At 33.9% G+C, this 19,243-nt stretch overlaps 1 long non-coding RNA gene across 1 annotated transcript; it reads left to right on the plus strand.

Annotated features, from left to right (window-relative positions):
- Nucleotides 1-9,684: 9,684 nt before the first annotated feature.
- Nucleotides 9,685-11,845, plus strand: LOC113298539. The gene is made up of 2 exons (XR_003334230.1): nt 9,685-11,004; nt 11,696-11,845. It is a non-coding gene; the product is annotated as an uncharacterized LOC113298539 (long non-coding RNA).
- Nucleotides 11,846-19,243: the final 7,398 nt, after the last annotated feature.

Raw genomic sequence — 19,243 nt, forward strand, 5'->3', positions numbered from 1 at the left:
AGCTCTAGTCAGTACTGTTGGTGGGAAACTAGATAATTGCGGTTTATCTTTTGTTTTTTTGATTTGATTGACTAATGGTGGTTGAACTTTGATTGCACCTAGTTTGTTTATGCTTGAGAATCTTATCTTCTGATATAAGATTCACTCAAACTAGTTCAGAGTTTCGACAGGGATCTTTAGACTGTTGTTAGTTCTAAAGACGATCTTGTGATAATCCATTGTTAACAGACCCCGTTTTGTGTGTGATTGATGACAAGAGATTCAAGTGATTGTGTGCAGGTATTTATTGAAGATCTAAGAAGATTTGAAGACGAAGAAGATATTGAAGATTTCTGATTTGTGAGTTCATAATATTTGGTGTGCACAATACTTGTTTTGGTAAAAAGAAGATCCAATTAATAATCGGTTTTATCCTTGTGATAGAATTGGATTGATTAATTGAGTAGATCGGCATCAACACAATTATTTGTATTAAGAGTGTTGATTGCAAAATCTTAAAGATTACTTCGGTAATTGAACATAAGATAGATCTAAGGACCTGACGAAGGAGTTTATGTTAAGATAAACAGAAGAGCCTTTGTCCGATTCATACCACTTGGTTGAAGAGAGTTGATATGAAACAAATTTGTTGTTCCTTTACTGTTTGGAATACAAACCAAAGGAATTGATCCAAGTACGTGACTTATTTATAAGTTGGAGGCGTGGGAATACAAACGGAACTAGGTGAACTATAGGTTTAGTTGCTTGGTCTCAACCATACGAAGTTGGTGTAATTTTGTGTAGCGGCTTAATCCTGAGAGGATTCAATTCTGGACTAGGTCCCGGGGTTTTTCTGCATTGTGGGTTTCCTCGTTAACAAAATCTTGCTGTGTCATTTACTTTTATTTTCCGCATTATAATTATTTTATTATAATTAAAGTAAATCACACAATTGGCATACACAAGGCTTCCAGTGGTCGACTTTATTGAAATTATTCCAGTTGGTCTGATGGTCTGGTCTCAATTTCTCTCTCTCTTTTTTTTTTTTTTCGTATATCAATCACTCTAATTCACCTTAGCATTGGTAACAACTTGAATCGTGAGCCCCACCTAATCACTTAGAGAAACATAGTTTAAAAACAAAACAAAACAAAAACAGAAGTGAAAAGGACTCAACGAGATATGGTGAAACTATCATGTTATTTCTAACACCTGAGCTCTGTGCTTTTATGAATAGACTCTTTAGATGTTGCCATCTAGTCAGACTGGTTCCTCAACTCCTACAACCAAAATTCTTCCATCCACTTAGATTGGTTAGTGTCATCCTTAATAGGGATAAATTTCTAGGCTCTGGAGTTTATTTATGCAACTAAAAAGTTTCTCCTATACCCCCAAATTTAAATCTAACATTGTCCTCAATGTTCCAAAGGTGAAATTAAAAGTATGAACAAGGAGAAACTGTTACCATTCGAAGCAAAATAGATAAGGAAAGATATTACCGTGTTGCATGAGAATGGGTTACCTCCCAAGAAGTGCTAAGTTTGAATTCTTCAGCCAGACTAAGAAAGGATTAGTCACCTCATAAAATCATAAAATAATAGCCGAAATATCTGTGGGTCATCAAAACCAAATAGAGCTATCACAAGTAAAAGGAATCTGCAACATGCCAAGAAAATGAACAAATAAAGCACACCCTTGTCTAGTTTCCTGTTTAAGACAACTACATCTAGTTTTGGTTCAGGTTCAGGATCTATAACTGGGTCCAAATAAAATATTTTCATGGGTTGCGTTTCCTCATAGGTTAGATCCAAATGTTCAGGTTCTAGAGTATGAAAAAACTCAAATAAAAACTTAGAAGGACATAATAATAACCTGAATAATTGAGGATCCTCTAAGTCAATCAGATTTGACTTACACAGCTGACCACAATGAGAATGGTGATCTTCCTTAAATAAGTATGTCGACCCTAATCTCCTAAAGTAATTAGTTTTAGTCTCAAAACTTAATATTCGACGCATTTGAAAATCAAACATTCCCACATTTGGAATAAAAATATTTGGTGGGAAAACAAATTCAATCTGGGTATCATAGCCTGGGTAAACCACATCAACCAGAGGATGGGTTTCTAATAACTGAAATTTCTTGTGGACATCACTAGGTTCAGGAAAACGTGTATGAAGATAATCTTGTAAAATGGTTGAGGCACATATGTCAAGTCCCAAGTGAGGTACCTTTCTAAAAGCTAAATCACATGGAGAATGATAATCACCCCCAAACTTAGAGTTTTCAGTGTCTCTAGAAAGACTAGTCACAACTTCCCTAATTTCAAGGTCATCTAATTCATGAAAATGGTCAATTGATTCTTCTAAGTCGGGTACATCCTCACTCATCTCGACGAGTTCATTTTCCTTTTCTTAGTCTATTGTTTCTAAATCGCTAGACTCAAAATATACTCGTTCCTCTAAACCATTATTAGCTTCGTAATCAAAAGGAAATACTACATCGTTTAAAACGGGGGTATCTCTAGTCAAATCCTCGTCCTTTTGAATAGGTGAATAATTATTAAAATTATTTGGATTTGAACTAGAAATAATATTATTATTAAGCTCAGTTGGAGTAGCAAATTCCTGATCACTATGCCTATTTATTTCAAATTCTTCATCAACACTATCCTCATCATAATCATTATAATAACATGAAAATGGTTGAACCGCATATAAACAACAAGTAGTGTTACCAATGATATCATCGTCATCTTGATTATGCAAATAACTATCCTCATTTTCAAGGGTATTATTGGAGAGACTGTGTTGAAAATTAAGATTATTTCGAGCAATTCTTTCGTTCGTCTCAGCTATCAGTTTGAGGGATTCCTCTATAGAAAGTTTTCTTTCGTCATAAACTAAGTTATTCATCTCAGCTATCCTACGTGTCGACTCTTCTAATTTCCTGAGAGACTCTTCTAAAGGAGAAATATAAGAATTTTGCTCATATGACCGGTGCGTATGTGGATAGTAATTGGGCTCACCATGGTATGGACCATAATCTTCAAAAGGCTGATGTTCCCAACCACTATTCACACTATGGTCAAAGTAGTAACGTCCATTTTGAAACTCAGTCGGATATTCGTTGTATTGGCTATTGTAATACCAGTTCGACATTCTACTGCAGGGGTGTGAGTTGTCACACAAAATAAAACCCACTGACAGGGGATTCGTGGGTGGATAGAGTTTTACCTCCTGTACCAGACGGGCGATGAACCGTTGAAGTCGAATCAGGCCACCGACTCCAATGTCAGTGTACGAACCTGAGGGGCCGAGACAGTATCGTAACTGTCGTCCTTACCTGCAAACAGTTTATATTTAATTTTTAACCCTTCCTTAGGGTTTCAAAATAATAATAATGTCCAGTCCAAAAATAAAGTCCAACACTAAAAATGTCCAAAAAGGAAAAGAAAAATTACAAAAATAAAATCCTATTTACAGTTTCTAAAAATAAACAAAATAACTATATACAAAATCTTCTTCTTCACTCCTTTCGGATTCCTCTTTTCTTTCCTTCTTTGGCGATGCTTTCCTTTTATAGCACTTTTTCTTTCCTTGTAGCTTCACTCCAAATCTGAAAAAAATCGAAAAATACCAAAACGCGTAAAAAGGAACAAAAAAGAATAATAAAAATAAAAATAAACCTAAAACAAATCTAAATACAAATCTAAATACAAATCCCTGGCACCGGCGCCAAAAATTGATATAATTTTGTAGTGGTAAGTAAAGTGTTCGTTTCTCGGACTTGTTGAGACTGGATAAACAAATTTCAAAATAATTCATTTTACATACCCTTGATTCCAAGTTTCAACAACACAATAACCTGCATATATTCAATCAATAAATGTCGTTGTTGACATCTGAATAACAAAAGATTTTACTCCCCCTAAAGGTAATCTAAGTAAATATTCAATCCGAACATGTTTGTTATTCCCCTTCTGTAGTAAGAATTACTAAACATCAATATGATATATTTCTCCCCCTTAGCCAATGGTTTACTCTTTCGTCAGATATAACGTTTAAGCACAATTGTCCTTTCCTTAGTGATTGAAAAATCACTTGTTTACTCCATATATTTCTCCCCCTTTTCGTCACAAAATGACAAAGGTGCGAGCAAATAAAGGACAAACCGAAAGGATCTTACAAATCTAAAAGACTTGTAAACAACCTATAAAAGTTAAGCATGAAGGTTTCACATACCACTTTAGATGACCAATATTAAAACCGAAACTACAAGTAATTTAGTATTAATATGTTATCAAGGAAACAATTTCCCAAGGCAATTTTCCATTATAGTTTAACAAATCGACTAAGAAACTTAATTCCCTTGTTAAACCGATTGTGTATGTACAATCGCTTATTTCGATAAGACCAAAATAAAGATCAGAATTAACATTTTTTTTCTCTCATCAGGTTCTAATTATTCAGACAATAACTTAGACCTTTTCCTTTAAACAAGACAAACACTAGATTAGTTAACTAGTCTTTCTTGTCAAGGAATTCGATTAGACTTGAATAACTGAATCCTTAAATTTGATAAATACGATCAGAATTAACTTAGTTTCTCTTATCCGTTATCAATTTGGACTAAACAAATGATCCGTATTTTGTTAAGACTAAACAATACATGCAAACCAAAATAAATTGACTTGCACAATTATTTTCCTAACTGGAAGCAATTAAAACAAACATAAACATTATAGTACCGCAATTGCACCGAATTTCGTTAAGCAAAAACACTTGATACCCAATAATAAAGAAGATACCAAACAATAAGACAAATAAATTGACACAGTTTTTCTTAACTGAAAACAATTGAATCACACACATCCATACATAATATAATGGAACATATCGATTGTACCGAAATTTTGTAACGCAAAAGCAAAATATATGCAATATAAACAGGCTTGAAAAGCGAGGGTATAACAACCACAGCCAATAATTCGTTCGGCAATCTGTATGGACTAAACTACAATGTAATTCCAAGAGCACCAACTTAAAAGCGAAATTCAATCAAAAATTATATCAAAGAGTTTTTATCTCTTTCTCAATAAAATCAGCAAATCAAATAGATAGAAATCTGTGAGCCTGATTGATATGAAAAATAACTTGGACCGTACTAAAGACCAATGCCCAAGTGTCAATCAAGTTCTATCGAACAAACAAGGTCGGATATATCAACTGATTGAACTACGCACAACCCGTGATATTTCATTTATATAAACAAATATAATGCGAAAAAGAAATAACACAGACACCGAAAATTTTGTTAACGAGGAAACCGCAAATGCAGAAAAACCCCGGGAACTAGTCCATATTTGAATACCACACTGTATTAAGACACTACAGACTCTAGCCTAATGGAATGTAGTTGATCCCTAACCAAGTCTCATACCGATTAAGGTACAGTTGCATTCCTTACGCCTCTAGAACCACGTCGGATTCTGTGCACTTGATTCCCTTAGCTGATCTCACCCACAACTAAGAGTTGCTACGACCCAAAGTCGAAGACTTATAAATAAATCTGTCTACCACATATATGTCTATTATTTATTCGGTTTTTGTTCTGTCTTTTGATAAATCAAGGTGAACAGGAACCAACTAATAATCCGGTCTTATACTCCCGAAGAGCAGCCTAGAAATATTAGTCACCTCAAAATAACCCAACTGATTAACATGAAAAGTTATTGTGAAATCACAAGAGTCTGAGACGAAGAACTGTTGTGATTACTTTTTATATCTTACCTATCGGAGATAAATCTCGAGTAAATCTTAGAGAAGATAAAACTCAATACGATAGAACAAGTAAGATCAGAATACGCAACTACAGAGAAAATAGTTGGATTTGGCTTCACGAATCCCAAATGAAGTCTTCAAGTCGTTAACCTATAATGGTTTTGGAAAAACCTAAGTTAAAGGAGAATTGACTCTAGTACGCAACTAGGACACAGGAAAGTGTCGGGATTAGGTTTTCCAATTACTAGAGTTCTCCCTTATATAGCCTTTCAGATCAGGGTTGCTTTCAATCAAAGCTAAGATAGCTTTTGACAAAGCATTCAATATTCACCGTTAGATGAAATCCTGATTTAATATTCAAGCTAAGTCTGTTTAAAAATGAAACAATCAATTTCCACCGTTAGATGGTCTTAGCTTGTTACACACAAATGAAATATACTTATATTTAGATTTGGGTTACCATACCTAAACGTGTATATTGAGTTGGTTCAATAACAATTAACCGAAGTTAGCCATATGAAAACTTTTGTCTTAACCATATTCATCTAACACCTCAAGATCAAATATGAAGATAAATCAATCTTGAAAGATAATCAAATGAATCTAATTGTGTTTCAAATAGAGTTTTTCAATTGTTCACTATCTCATAGAAATATATATGAACAAATCGGTTTGATTCGTAATCGTACAAAGTACTTATGCAAGAATCAATTCATGAACATTAAGCAACGGTTTTCAAAGATTGTGCATTCCCCATATCATAAATATTTTAGTTCATGAGTATGAGAATCATATATAATCAATTCTAGAACTTCACCATTGTGTTCGCAAACCAGGTATGAACAGCAGCTCCGGACCTTGGCCTAGTCAAGCCGTTTGCAAACCCGGTTTGCGAACAACCATTCCGGACCCAACTCAGGTAAACACGTTCGCATACTAGGTACACAAACTAGAGTTCCGGAACTTCTCAGGTAAATCCGTTCACATACTAGGTACGGAAACAAGAGTTCCAGACCTAAATCATCATAATACAGTTCGCATACTAGGTATGCGTACCACGTTGTATCCTGACATGGGAAATCGTTCTAAACTCCCATTTCAATCATTGAAACATCCTTGGAAGATGACAATGGTTGTCTCACACAAACCATTATATTCAAGTAATTTTCAAGTGATCGAATGATCAATACGAAACTTCCCAAGTTAACATCAAATGACTGTCTTACACAAATCATATAAGATGTTCAGGGTAATTTTCACATGATCATCTTTTGACTTAACATTTAGTTTCCAACAAATAAATTGTTTCCAACTAAACTCGTCAAGAATATGATGAACATAGCTAAAGAAAAATCTTTCGACACATATTTTGAGAAATAGATAAGCGAGATAAACTCGGCTCAAAATATCAAATGTGTATAATGTAGAAGTCTATATAACTATACGACTTAGTCTCACTAGAATGTAGAATAGAATAGACTTCTGAGTGATAGATAAGTTTTAGTCTCCACATACATTTATTGATGAAGTTCCTCCAAGCTCCACAGTAGATCTTCGTCTTCAATTGGTGAACGTTGTGAATTCTAAAGCTCAACTACACATTCTATCCTAATCCAAGACATAGTTATAAGTAGACTAGAAATCAAGTATATAGTTTTGATCAACTAAACTTAACAAACAAGCTTGAGATGGCAACGGTTGCAAGTTCGACCGAGTAGTGCTCTAACATGGATTTTCTTAAACAGGAAAACGATTAACTAAAAAATTTGTTACCTCAAATTATGCAGCCTCTTCTCCCCAGAAAGATATATCATTAAGCGCAAGTTCAAATAAGAACTCTCCCCCAGTGTATTGTCATCTTCTCGCAAGAACAAAAGAACAACAACAAAAGCAACCTTTACCAGAGAAAGGTTGAATCGGTTTTAACTAATGCGTGCCAATAACAATAGTTGAAAACCCGAAACACATACGTTATGCTAAACACAACTCATGTAAACACAAATTGATTAAACATAGTGTGACTTTTCACACATGAGTTTTAATCGGAACACCTTATGATCCTTTCATAAAGCCTATATGGGCTAGAACTTAATCTCTCTAAATCAGAAATCCACACAAACCATAAGGGTCACATCATATGAGATCGAATATTAAGGTTAATGAAAACCGAAATCAGACATTTCATAAACCGAATACACATAGCAAAAGTATAAGCATTCATTCACAAGCTATGTAATCGGTACTTATCACAAGAAAAATTATAAAAAAAAAATTTTATTCATAAATAATGATAGTTTTATTCAATTAGGCCTTACACAAGTATTAATACATTGAGTAGCCTAATTTTAAATAAGAATTTAATCTTATTTTTGCTTTGCATGGCTTTTCAGAGAGTTCTTTCAGAAGGTTCTCAGCTTCTGTTAGATTCTTTTTACAGTAGTTTGACCCTCTTTTATGTTCTGCATAATCTTCTGGCCACCTACGATTAGCAATACGATGTTCATACCCAGAGATTCCCATCTTGGCGGCAGCAATATCATCTTTGAATAGATCTCTTCTCCCAATAAGTTCCATTGTTCCTTCGAACAGACTCTTCTCCAAATGAGTTCCATTGTTCCTTCGGAACATAGTCCACATTTCCCTTTCTCAAAATATGTGGAGTTTGACTTGAGAATTCTCTCAATCTTTTCCACACAAATATCACAGACAATATCACTACATTCTCTTTCCTTCACTAAGAAAGAAATAATATGTAGTACTTTCGAATAAGGTACAAAACTACAAGAGTTAATTACATCCGAAATTTCTTCTGTTAAGTCTTCCTCACTCTCTACATAACGAGAGAGCATTGTACAATATCACATATTATTTTGTGGAAGCTTGATATTGTATGAAGAAGAACAAGACTGAAATTAATTATATACATACCCTTTTCAAAATGTTTTTAGAAGGAAACCTTCAAATTTCGGAAGTGATATTATACAAATAAGGAAAGTCTTATTTTGATTACATAAAAAATAAATGCTCATCTTATGCATGCAAACATATTTATTAATTTTTTTTTAATAAGATTTGAGGAATCAGAGATTCCTGATTGACTTCCTTTTTCTTATTCCACTTTGCGGTAGATTGTCGAAAGATACATGTGTATCAATACCACTGGATTTTTGTAAATCCTCTTCGAATATAATAATTAGACGTTCATAGTCATCTTTATATAAGACTACAACATGATTATTTTTCTTAGAATTTACTGAAAAAGCGGGGGTACAAAAACCACACCCAATATTTCGATTAGCAATCTGTATGGACTAACTCCAATATACTTTCAAGAGAATTAACTAGACTCAATATTAATAAAGTATATCAAAGAGTTATATCTCTCTTTCTCGATTCAATTCTTACTCAAGCAAATAGAAATATGCGAGTCTAATTGAATACAAGAGAAATCACTTGAATGGTACCAAAGACCAATGTTCAAATATCAATCAATGTAAATCAACAACCAAAGGTTGGATATTCTAATTGATTGATTATAACGAATAACCTGTGATATTTCAATTGTAAAGACCCTGAAGCTCGTCAATGCTATTAGACTAGTCAAGAGACGATTTAGCCGATAATGACCCAATTAGTTTAATACGAACGTTAATTACTAGGAATTAATCTAATAGTAATCTAGAGATGAAACTAGTACCGCTAGATAGTTCTCGAAGAGTTATGCGAGACTACTCGCATGTGTCAATCGGATACCGGACAAAGAAGATATCATCGGATTTGTTTGAAGGGAAAAATAGTTTTGTTGAAGTACGACCGACTTGGCAGCCCGTATCTAAGTGACGGGGGCCTTTATCATTTTTCGTTGATCTTATCATCACCAAGCCGAGAAGATAAACACGTTTACTCTTCTTTCTATTTCTTTTTCATTCTTCTTCTTTCTTCGTCTTCCGCTTTCTTTCTCTGTTTTTCTGATCCGTCCGATTCATGTGCTTTTAGTTGAGGGAGTCGATTGATGCTGTCGTGTAGATGATGAAGGAGGTATTGTTGTTGTGAATCTTAAAGAAGGAGTGATGGGTTGAAGAGAATTAGAATTTAAGGTTCTGTGAATTGAAGATGAACTGATCTAATTAAATAAGAACAGATTTGAGTATGGGTTTCAATGAATCTGATGTGAAGTGGAAGGTTATGGGTTTGACTTCGAAGAACAGAAGTTATTTAACAGTTTGAGAAATAATTAGGGTTTCAGTGATTTCGGTTGGAGTTCGATTAGGTGATGATTAAGTGAAATTGAAGTATGGGTTTTGAAGATTATGAAGTGACTACGAAGTTAATGATGTTAATTTGAAGATTCAATTACTGAGACTGTAAGGTTTGAGGAATTAGAGTTTATGTTCTGTTCTTCCCCAATTTGAGAATTAGGGTTTTTAAGAATTGAAGATGTCGATGAAGGTTGTTGGTGTTGATTCAAGACTCGGGAAGAAAGGGTAAGTTCAATTTAAGATTCCAGAACTCATTTATCCTTATTTTGCGTATATTTGAGTTTGAGAATTGAACTTCCTTGGTTGGGTCTGTTGTGTATGTTTAGTTGGTGCCATAATGAATTGATGAGATGATTTAGTTGTGATGGTGATATTGTTGATGTTACAGGGGAAGAGAATGTTGTTGGGGTGAATGCAGATTGTTCTGGTGTTGAGTTAAGTTGAATAGTTTGCAAGAAGTTTTAGTTTTGGTTTAAGTTATGAGTTTGTGAATTGAGGTTGAACATTTGTATTGAAGAGCATGCCTTGGTTCTGCTCTTTAGGAAATTGGAGTTGGTTATTGTGTTGTTAGTAGAATTCATGAGTTTGTATCTCAGTTGATGAAGAAGTGGTACTGCAGGTGTAGCTGTATTGGTGGTTTGAATGTATTTGATGTCTATGGGATTTAGATATTGGTTAAGATTTGAGAATGATGTTAAATGAAGGTTGCTTGTAGCTGAATTGTTTAAGTTGCAGGGAATGGAGATGAGGTAAGAACTGGTGTGCACAAGAAGCTGCAGATGGTTGAGCTAAGTGATGTGGTGAGTCTGTTATTGTGCATATAGAAACAGAAACTGGGGTGTTGAGATTGAATTGCAGTTGTTAGGAATATGTGTTTAGAAATGGAACTGAATGTTGATGTTAAAACTAAACTCAATGGTTGGTGTTTAGAGGAGTAGCTTAGGTCGAAATCTTTCAGTGAAAGCTTGGAACTGCAATTGCAGGTAGGTTGTTATCTTTGTAATTCAATTTGAGGTTATTTGAATGATTCAATTGATGTATTAAGTTTGAAATTAAACTTGAGTTAGAGTTGTAGAGTTTAGAGATTTGGTGTTGCACAATGTTGTGCATTAGCATTCCTCGGCATGTGCAAGTGTTTTGGCCTTGTGTCATTCAGCCTAGTCAGGGTATCTGACTCTAGCTGACTTAGTCCATCTGACTGAGTCGAATCGGGTTTGACCCACTGAGTCACTAGTCTTGACTCGTTGGACATTGACCCTGGACATTGACCTGACATTGGACGTTGACTGTTGGTTGATATTTGATCAGACGCTGACCGTTAGTTGACTTAGATGGACCAGACCTTTTGTTAACGGGACGGTTTGATGGGCCGGGCCAGAGTAAGCCCGCGGGTCGTGGGCTTGGTCTTAGGATTAGTCTTTCTTAATTAGATGAATTGGACCCTTTATGGTCCGAATTAACCTTTGGTTTCTTCTACAAAGTTGTAGATATTCATGAGACTTAACTATGGACTATAGAATCAATCTAATTGGATTAGTTAAACCTTTAGATATGCAAGAGATGGATGATGAAGAAGTGTAGAACCATAAATGGGCTTAGAACAATTAGCTAGACTTGTATGATTCTTGTATAAGCCACTTTGGCTAGATTCTTAGAGTTTTGTGTGATTAACAGTTAGTCTATATTAACAACGATCGATTCAAAGGATGAACCGGTGGATCGTGGATCTCGAGGTGGGCGTGGCTTGTCATCAAAAGAGGTGGGAATTTATATTTAACTCTTTTGTAATTATTATTGTTTTCTTTTACAAAAGTTTATGTTTGACAAATTCATGCATTATCTGATTGTGCATTGTTTTATTTAAATTCCGAAAGTATATAGAATACGCTCCTTCATTTTGGTGTGTAAGGAATTGGTCGACACCAACATTGATGTGTAAGGAATTGGTCGACATCAATGCATAATATCGGATGTGTAAGGAATTGGTCGACATCCAATATATTTCATTGTCAATGTATACAATTGGATGTGTAAGGAATTGGTCGACATCCAATAATACATTGTTTTGTCGAAGGAGTTAGTTCCATATACCATGATTGTTTGTTTCTGTATTTTGGATGCCTTTTAGTGTTTTGGGAAAAACATGATTTGTTATTGGATGTGTAAGGAATTGGTCGACTTCCAATAGACTTCATTATCAATGTATATTATGGGATGTGTAAGGAATTGGTCGAAATACGATATATTCATTGTTTTCCAAATCATTCCAATGATTACTTGAAAGTTAAATGTTATTCCTACCGGGCACCCCTTTTAATGATGATGTGCTCACCCATTCCCACTTTCAGTTTCAGAGACAGATCAGAGTTGCGCAGCGGAAGCTTCAAGTGTTGATTTCGTTAGTTGGTTAATTTTTACTATGTTTATTATATTGCATATTGTAATTGTAAACCAAATGACTATTGTATATGTATCATTTGAGAGGAAATCTTGTGTATAGATATTTCTGACCGGGGCTAGTTTTGGGGTTAAGTTTTGTAGCGGATTTCTTAATTGAATGCTTAAGATTATGTTTTAGATTCTTAGTGCCTATTTATTGTAGTTAATATCTTGGATTACTCAGCTACTAGCTTTGGGGGCGCTACAGTGTTGGTATCAGAACTCACTATTAGATCTTACATGGGAAAAGGTAGAATATCCAGTGCTAGTTAGTGAAATAGATTAGTTTAAAACTGGGATGGGTTTGTGAGATCAATCTTAATCACTAAAATCTACCAATAATTAAAAGAAATATTTGATTGATTGATTTGTTTGTTTGGTTATTTGTATTTGTAATGAAGTAAAAATTATAGGGTACACTAATAACTTTAGCTAATAAAGATTAGAGAATAATTAGTCTAATAAGTATGAACATATACATAATTTAATATTAGAATAGTGAGGTTAACATTATTGATAAATCTTGCAAGTCACATAGGAGCTTATTGAATACCTTGACTCGTAGGTAAAATCAACAGTTTAAAATTACATAAACGTTAACAATATTGTTGGGACTTAATAATATTTTTCAAAGTAATTAGAATAATAGTTCAACCATCAATGTTGATAACAATAGTAATTATAGATGATAATCAAAGTAATAATAATTTTAATAAAGTTATGTTAGCATTTATCAGTTACTATCATATTAAACTTAACTTAACTAAAATCTCATTAAAGATATCTAATGATAAAAAATAACAATTATGATTAAATAATTATGGAAAATTATTAACGGTTATCTAAGGTTAAAACTAATTACTAATTGGAGATATATTTTGCGTTTAAAATAGATAGTTGACATAATACTTATTAGGTGATAGGCTTAAGAAACCGAAGTTAGAATATATAAAATAAAAAGAATCAAATCGTTAATAACCTTGAACCGAAATTATTTTTAATCTAACAAATGATCCAGTAAATATTAAAATGAAACAAGTATGCATGAAATAGTAATAATAGTATTCAGATGTTTAGTGTGGTATTGGAATTAAAAGAAAATAAACATATTATATTAATAGGATACTTTACACTAATAGCAAAATCTAAAGATTATTAGGATATATTATTATTTTATGCAGACTCAGATTTAGATCATATTAAATTTCCAATGCCAATCTTTAACAAGATACTATATACGGATTCGTGATGAATAAATAAAAATATGTTATATCAATCCTTACGTGAACGTAAAATTATATTTAGAAGATTAAGGTTTAGTGTACCAATCGGAATTTCAACTTAAGAATAATGAGAATAATAACACAATTGAAAATAAAAGTATTCGAGTAATTAAATTAGTAGGAAGTTTATAATAGATAATATTTGGAAAATTTATATATAGTATTACAGTAAAGTTAAAATTATCAAATATTATAAATTGACGTAAAATCGAATTTGGAATTACTTATATTGGTAAAAGAAATAAATGGATAAATAAGTAATAAATATTCAGGTGACTAAATTGCTTAAAATTTTGTAAAATATGTATATATTTTATGAAGTGAAATTTTAAATTACATCAGTTAAGATGGAAGTTACAAACTAATTAATCTTAATAAGTTAAAACTTAGTTAATCCAGCACTGGGGAATAGTGAGGTTGGTAATTCTGATGTGTTCAGGTGATACTTGCTATGTAGGTAGGCATTGTCAGGCGTCGCGAACCCAGACAGGGCAACTGCATTCTTGTATCACTAGGCATTGAAGGGAGACTTGCTTCTATTAGTGAACTGATAGATCCCAAACTTTACTTAGAAACCGATAGAGTACCTTCTCTCGTAGTTAGAGACCATTAATCTATTAAAGTAGGAATTTAGTGATAAGAATTTAAACCTAGTCATCTGTTAGAAATTACTTCAGCATAGTGACCTTAGAGACAATCATCTTATGGAATTTGAATTTAGGCTATTAAACCTAGAGCCACAAATTTTAGTTATAGAAAGCCATATGTGTTTGTGCTTTGTTTTATATTGTTTGCGCTAAGATAGGAAATAGGATTATTCTATAAGGTAGGGAGTTTTGAAGATTAGAAGGGTGGTTCGATTTTCTAGGACAAAAATATATAAGGTGGGAAGAATGTAAAGACCGTGAAGCTCGTCAACGCTATTAGACTAGTCAAGAGACGATTTAGCCGATAATGACCCAGTTAGTTTACTACGAACGTTAATTACTAGGAATTAATCTAACAATAATCTAGAGATGAAACTAGTACCGCTAGATAGTTCTCGAAGAGTTATGCGAGACTACTCGAATGTGTCAATCGAATACCGAACAAAGAAGATATCATCGGATTTGTTTGAAGGGAAAAATAGTCTTGTTGAAGTACGACCAACTTGGAAGCCCCTATCTAAGTGACAGGGGCCTTTATCATTTTTCGTTGGTCTTATCATCACCAACCCGAGAAGATAAACACGTTTGCTCTTCTTTCTATTTCTTTTTCATTCTTTTTCTTTCTTCTTTTTCCGCTTTCTTTCTCTGTTTTTCTGCTCCGACTGATTCATGTGCTTTCAGTTGAGGGAGTCGATTGATGCTGTCGTGTAGATGATGAAGGAGCTATTGTTGTTTTGAATCTTAAAAAAGGAGTGATGGGTTGAAGAGAATTAGAAGTTAAGGTTTATGTGAATTGAAGATGAACTGATCTAATTAAATAAGAAGAGATTTGAGTATGGGTTTCAATGAATCTGATGTGAAGTGGAAGGTTATGGGTTTGACTTTGAAGAAGAGAAGTTATTTAACAGTTTGAGAAATTATTAGGGTTTCTATGATTTCGGTTGGAGTTCGATTAGGTGATGATTAAGAGAAATTGAAGTATGGGTTTTGAAGAGTATGAAGTGAATACGAAGTTAATGATGTTAATTTGAAGATTCAATTACTGAGAATGTAAGGTTTGAGGAATTAAAGTTTATGTTATGTTCTTCCCCAATTTGAGAATTAGGGTTTTTAAGAATTGAAGATGGTGATGAAGGTTGTTGGTGTTGATTCAAGACTCGGGAAGAAAGGGTAAGTTCAATTTAAGATTCCAGAATTCATTTATCCTTATTTTGCGTATATTTGAGTTTGAGAATTGAACTTCCTTGGTCTGGTCTGCTGTGTATGTTTAGTTGATGCCATAATTAATTGATGAGATGATTTAGTTGTGATGGTGATATTGTTGATGTTACAGGGGAAGAGAATGTTGTTGGGGTGAATGCAAATTGTTCTGGTGTTGAGTTAAGTTGAATAGTTTGCAAGAAGTTTTAGTTTTGGTTTAAGTTATGAGTTTGTAAATTGAGGTTGAATATTTGTATTGAAGAGCATGCCTTGGTTCTTCTCTTGAGGAAATTGGAGTTGGTTGTTGTGCTGTTAGTAAAATTCATGAGTTTGTATCTCAGTTGATGAAGAAGTGGTATTGCAGGTATAGCTGTATTGGTGGTTTGAATGTATTTGATGTCTGTGGGATTTAGATATTGGTTAGGATTTGAGAATGATGTTAAATGAAGGTTTCTTGTAGCTGAATTGTTTAAGTTGCAGGGAATGGAGATGAGGTAAGAACTGGTGTACACAAGAAGCTGCAGATTGTTGAGCTAAGTGATGTGGTGAGTCTGTTGTTGTGCAGATAGAAACAGAAATGGGGGTGTTGAGATTGAATTGCGGTTGTTAGGAATATGGGTTTAGAAATGGAACTGTATGTTGATGTTAAAACTGAACTCAGTGGTTGGTGTTTAGAGGAGTAGGTTAGGTCGAAATCTTTCAGTGAAAGCTTGGAACTGCAATTGCAGGTAGGCTGTTATCTTTGTAATTCAATTTGAGGTTATTTGAATGATTCAATTGATGTATTAAGTTTGAAATTAAACTTGAGTTAGAGTTGTAGAGTTTAGAGATTTGGTGTTGCACAATGTTGTGCATTAGCATTCCTTGGCATGTGCAAGTGTTTTGGCCTTGTGTCATTCAGCCTAGTCAGGGTATCTGACTCTAGCTGACTTGTCATCAAAAGAGGTGGGAATTTATATTTAACTCTTTTGTAATTATTATTGTTTTCTTTTACAAAAGTTTATGTTTAACAAATTCATGCATTATCTGATTGTGCATTGTTTTATTTAAATTCTGAAAGTATATATAATACGCTCCTTAATTTTAGTGTGTAAGGAATTGGTCGACACCAACATTGATGCGTAAGGAATTGGTCGACATCAATGCATAATATTGGATGCGTAAGGAATTAGTCGACATCCAATATATTTCATTGTCAATGTATACAATTGGATGTGTAAGGAATTGGTCGACATCCAATAATACATTGTTTTGTCGAAGGAGTTAGTTCCATATACCATGATTGTTTGTTTCTGTATTTTGGATGCCTTTTAGTGTTTTGGGAAAAACATGATTTGTTATTGGATGTGTAAGGAATTGGTCGACATCCAATAGACTTCATTATCAATGTATAATATGGGATGTGTAAGGAATTGGTCGACATCCGATATATTCATTGTTTTCCAAATCATTCGAATGATTACTTGAAAGTTAAATATTATTCCTACCGGGCACCCCTTTTAGGGATGATGTACTCACCCATTCCCACTTTCAGTTTCAGAGACAGATCAGAGTTGCGCAGCGGAAGCTTCAAGTGTTGATTTCGTTAGTTGGTTAATTTTTACTATGTTTATTATATTGCATATTGTATTTGTAAACCAAATGACTATTGTATATGTATCATTTGAGAGGAGATCTTGTCTATAGATATTTCTGAGCGGGGCAAGTTTTTGGGTTAAGTTTTGTAGCGGATTTCTTAATTGAATGCTTAAGATTATGTTTTAGATTCTTAGTGTCTCTTTATTGTAGTTAATATCTTGGATCACTCAGTTGCTAGCTTTGGGGGCGCTACATCAATTATACAACAAAATATAATGCGGAAAAGAAATAATACAAACACCAGAATTTTGTTAACGAGGAAACCGCAAAATCAGAAAAACCCCGGGACCTAGTCCAGATTGAACACACATTGTATTAAGCCACTAGATACACTATCCTACTACAAACTAACTTCGATCTGGACTGTAGTTGAACCCCAATCAATCTCACACTGATCCAAGGTACAATTGCGCTTCTTACGTCTCTGATCCCAGCAGGATACTACACACTTGATTCCCTTAGCTGATCTCACCCACAACTAAGAGTTGCTACGACCCAAAGTCAAAGACTTTAATAAACAAATCTGTATCACACAGAAAAGTCTATGATAATAGATAAATCTGTCTCCCATAGAAGTACCCACAAGTTTTTGTTCTGTCTTTTGATAAATCAAGGTGAACAGGAACCAATTGATATACCGTACTTATATTCCCGAAGAACAGCCTAAAAATATCAATCACCTCACAATAATCTCAATCGTATAGTAAGGAAACAAGATATTGTAGAATCACAAACGATGAGACGAAGATATTTGTGACTACTTTTATATCTTGCCTATCGGAGGTATTAATCTCAAGTCAATCGTTACGATTGTACTCAACACGATAGAATCAGCAAGATCAGATCACACAACTACAAGAAAGTAGTATCGGTTTGGCTTCACAATCTCAATGAAGTCTTCAAGTCGTTAACCTACAGGGTCTCAAGAAGAAACCTAAGGTTACAGGAGAATCGACTCTAGATAATACAACTAGTATCACACAGGAGGTGTGGGGATTAGGTTTCCTAGTTGCTAGAGTTCTCCCTTATATAGTCTTTCAAATCAGGGTTTGCAATCAATGTTAGCTTAGTAACAAAGCATTCAATATTCACTGTTAGATGAAAACCTGATTAGATTCAAGCTAATATATTTCAACCATTGGATCGAAAACTTAGCTTGTTACACACAAATGAAATGCACGTTTTTAGGTTTGTGTAACGGTACCCAAACATGTACATTTGTTGGTTCAACAGTAGTTAACCAAATGGTTAGCCATATGAGCACTTTCATATCAACCATATTCTTCTTCACCATAACTAATTCAAATGACTCAAATGAACTAGTTAGATAGTTGTTCAATTGTATAAATCTTATACAACTATACAAGACACAATCGAATCAAAAACGATTTGATTCACTCGAACCGATTCATGAACTTTATAGCCACGGTTTGCAATTTGTATTTTTTAGTTAATATAAATATAAGTTCACAAATAATCGTCTTTAGATATAACCAACTCAAGTACGCGGACTTAGTTCGCGAACTTAAGTTCCCGGAAGAAGTTCACAAACTCCATCAGATATTCTCGGGATGAGACACTCCGCCAGTTCGCAGACTGAGTTCACAGCTCTTGTTCCGGTTTTCCTGATCAACAAAGTACACATACTTTGGTTCAAGGAATAAGGACTTATACATATATGTGTTGCCACACAATGCATATATCCAACATTGGTTATATAATCTGAACTCTCATTTCAATCATTGAAACATTCTTAGAGGACGTTATATAGTTTTTATTCACAAACCATTTTTCGTCAAAGCCATTTTCAAAGTGATTGAAAAATAACATGACTTTCGTCACTAGGTAAAGATGAACATGGCCAAAGCGAAAGCTTACCAACACATATTTCGAGAAATAGATAAGCGAGATAAACTCGGCTCGAAATAGCAAATGTGTATAATAAAAGTCTATATAGAAAAACGACTTTTGTCTCAAGATAGGAGATAAAGTAGATAGACTTTTGAGTGATAGAT

Source organism: Papaver somniferum, chromosome 7 (assembly GCF_003573695.1).
Source record: "Papaver somniferum cultivar HN1 chromosome 7, ASM357369v1, whole genome shotgun sequence".
Lineage (NCBI taxonomy): Eukaryota > Viridiplantae > Streptophyta > Magnoliopsida > Ranunculales > Papaveraceae > Papaver > Papaver somniferum.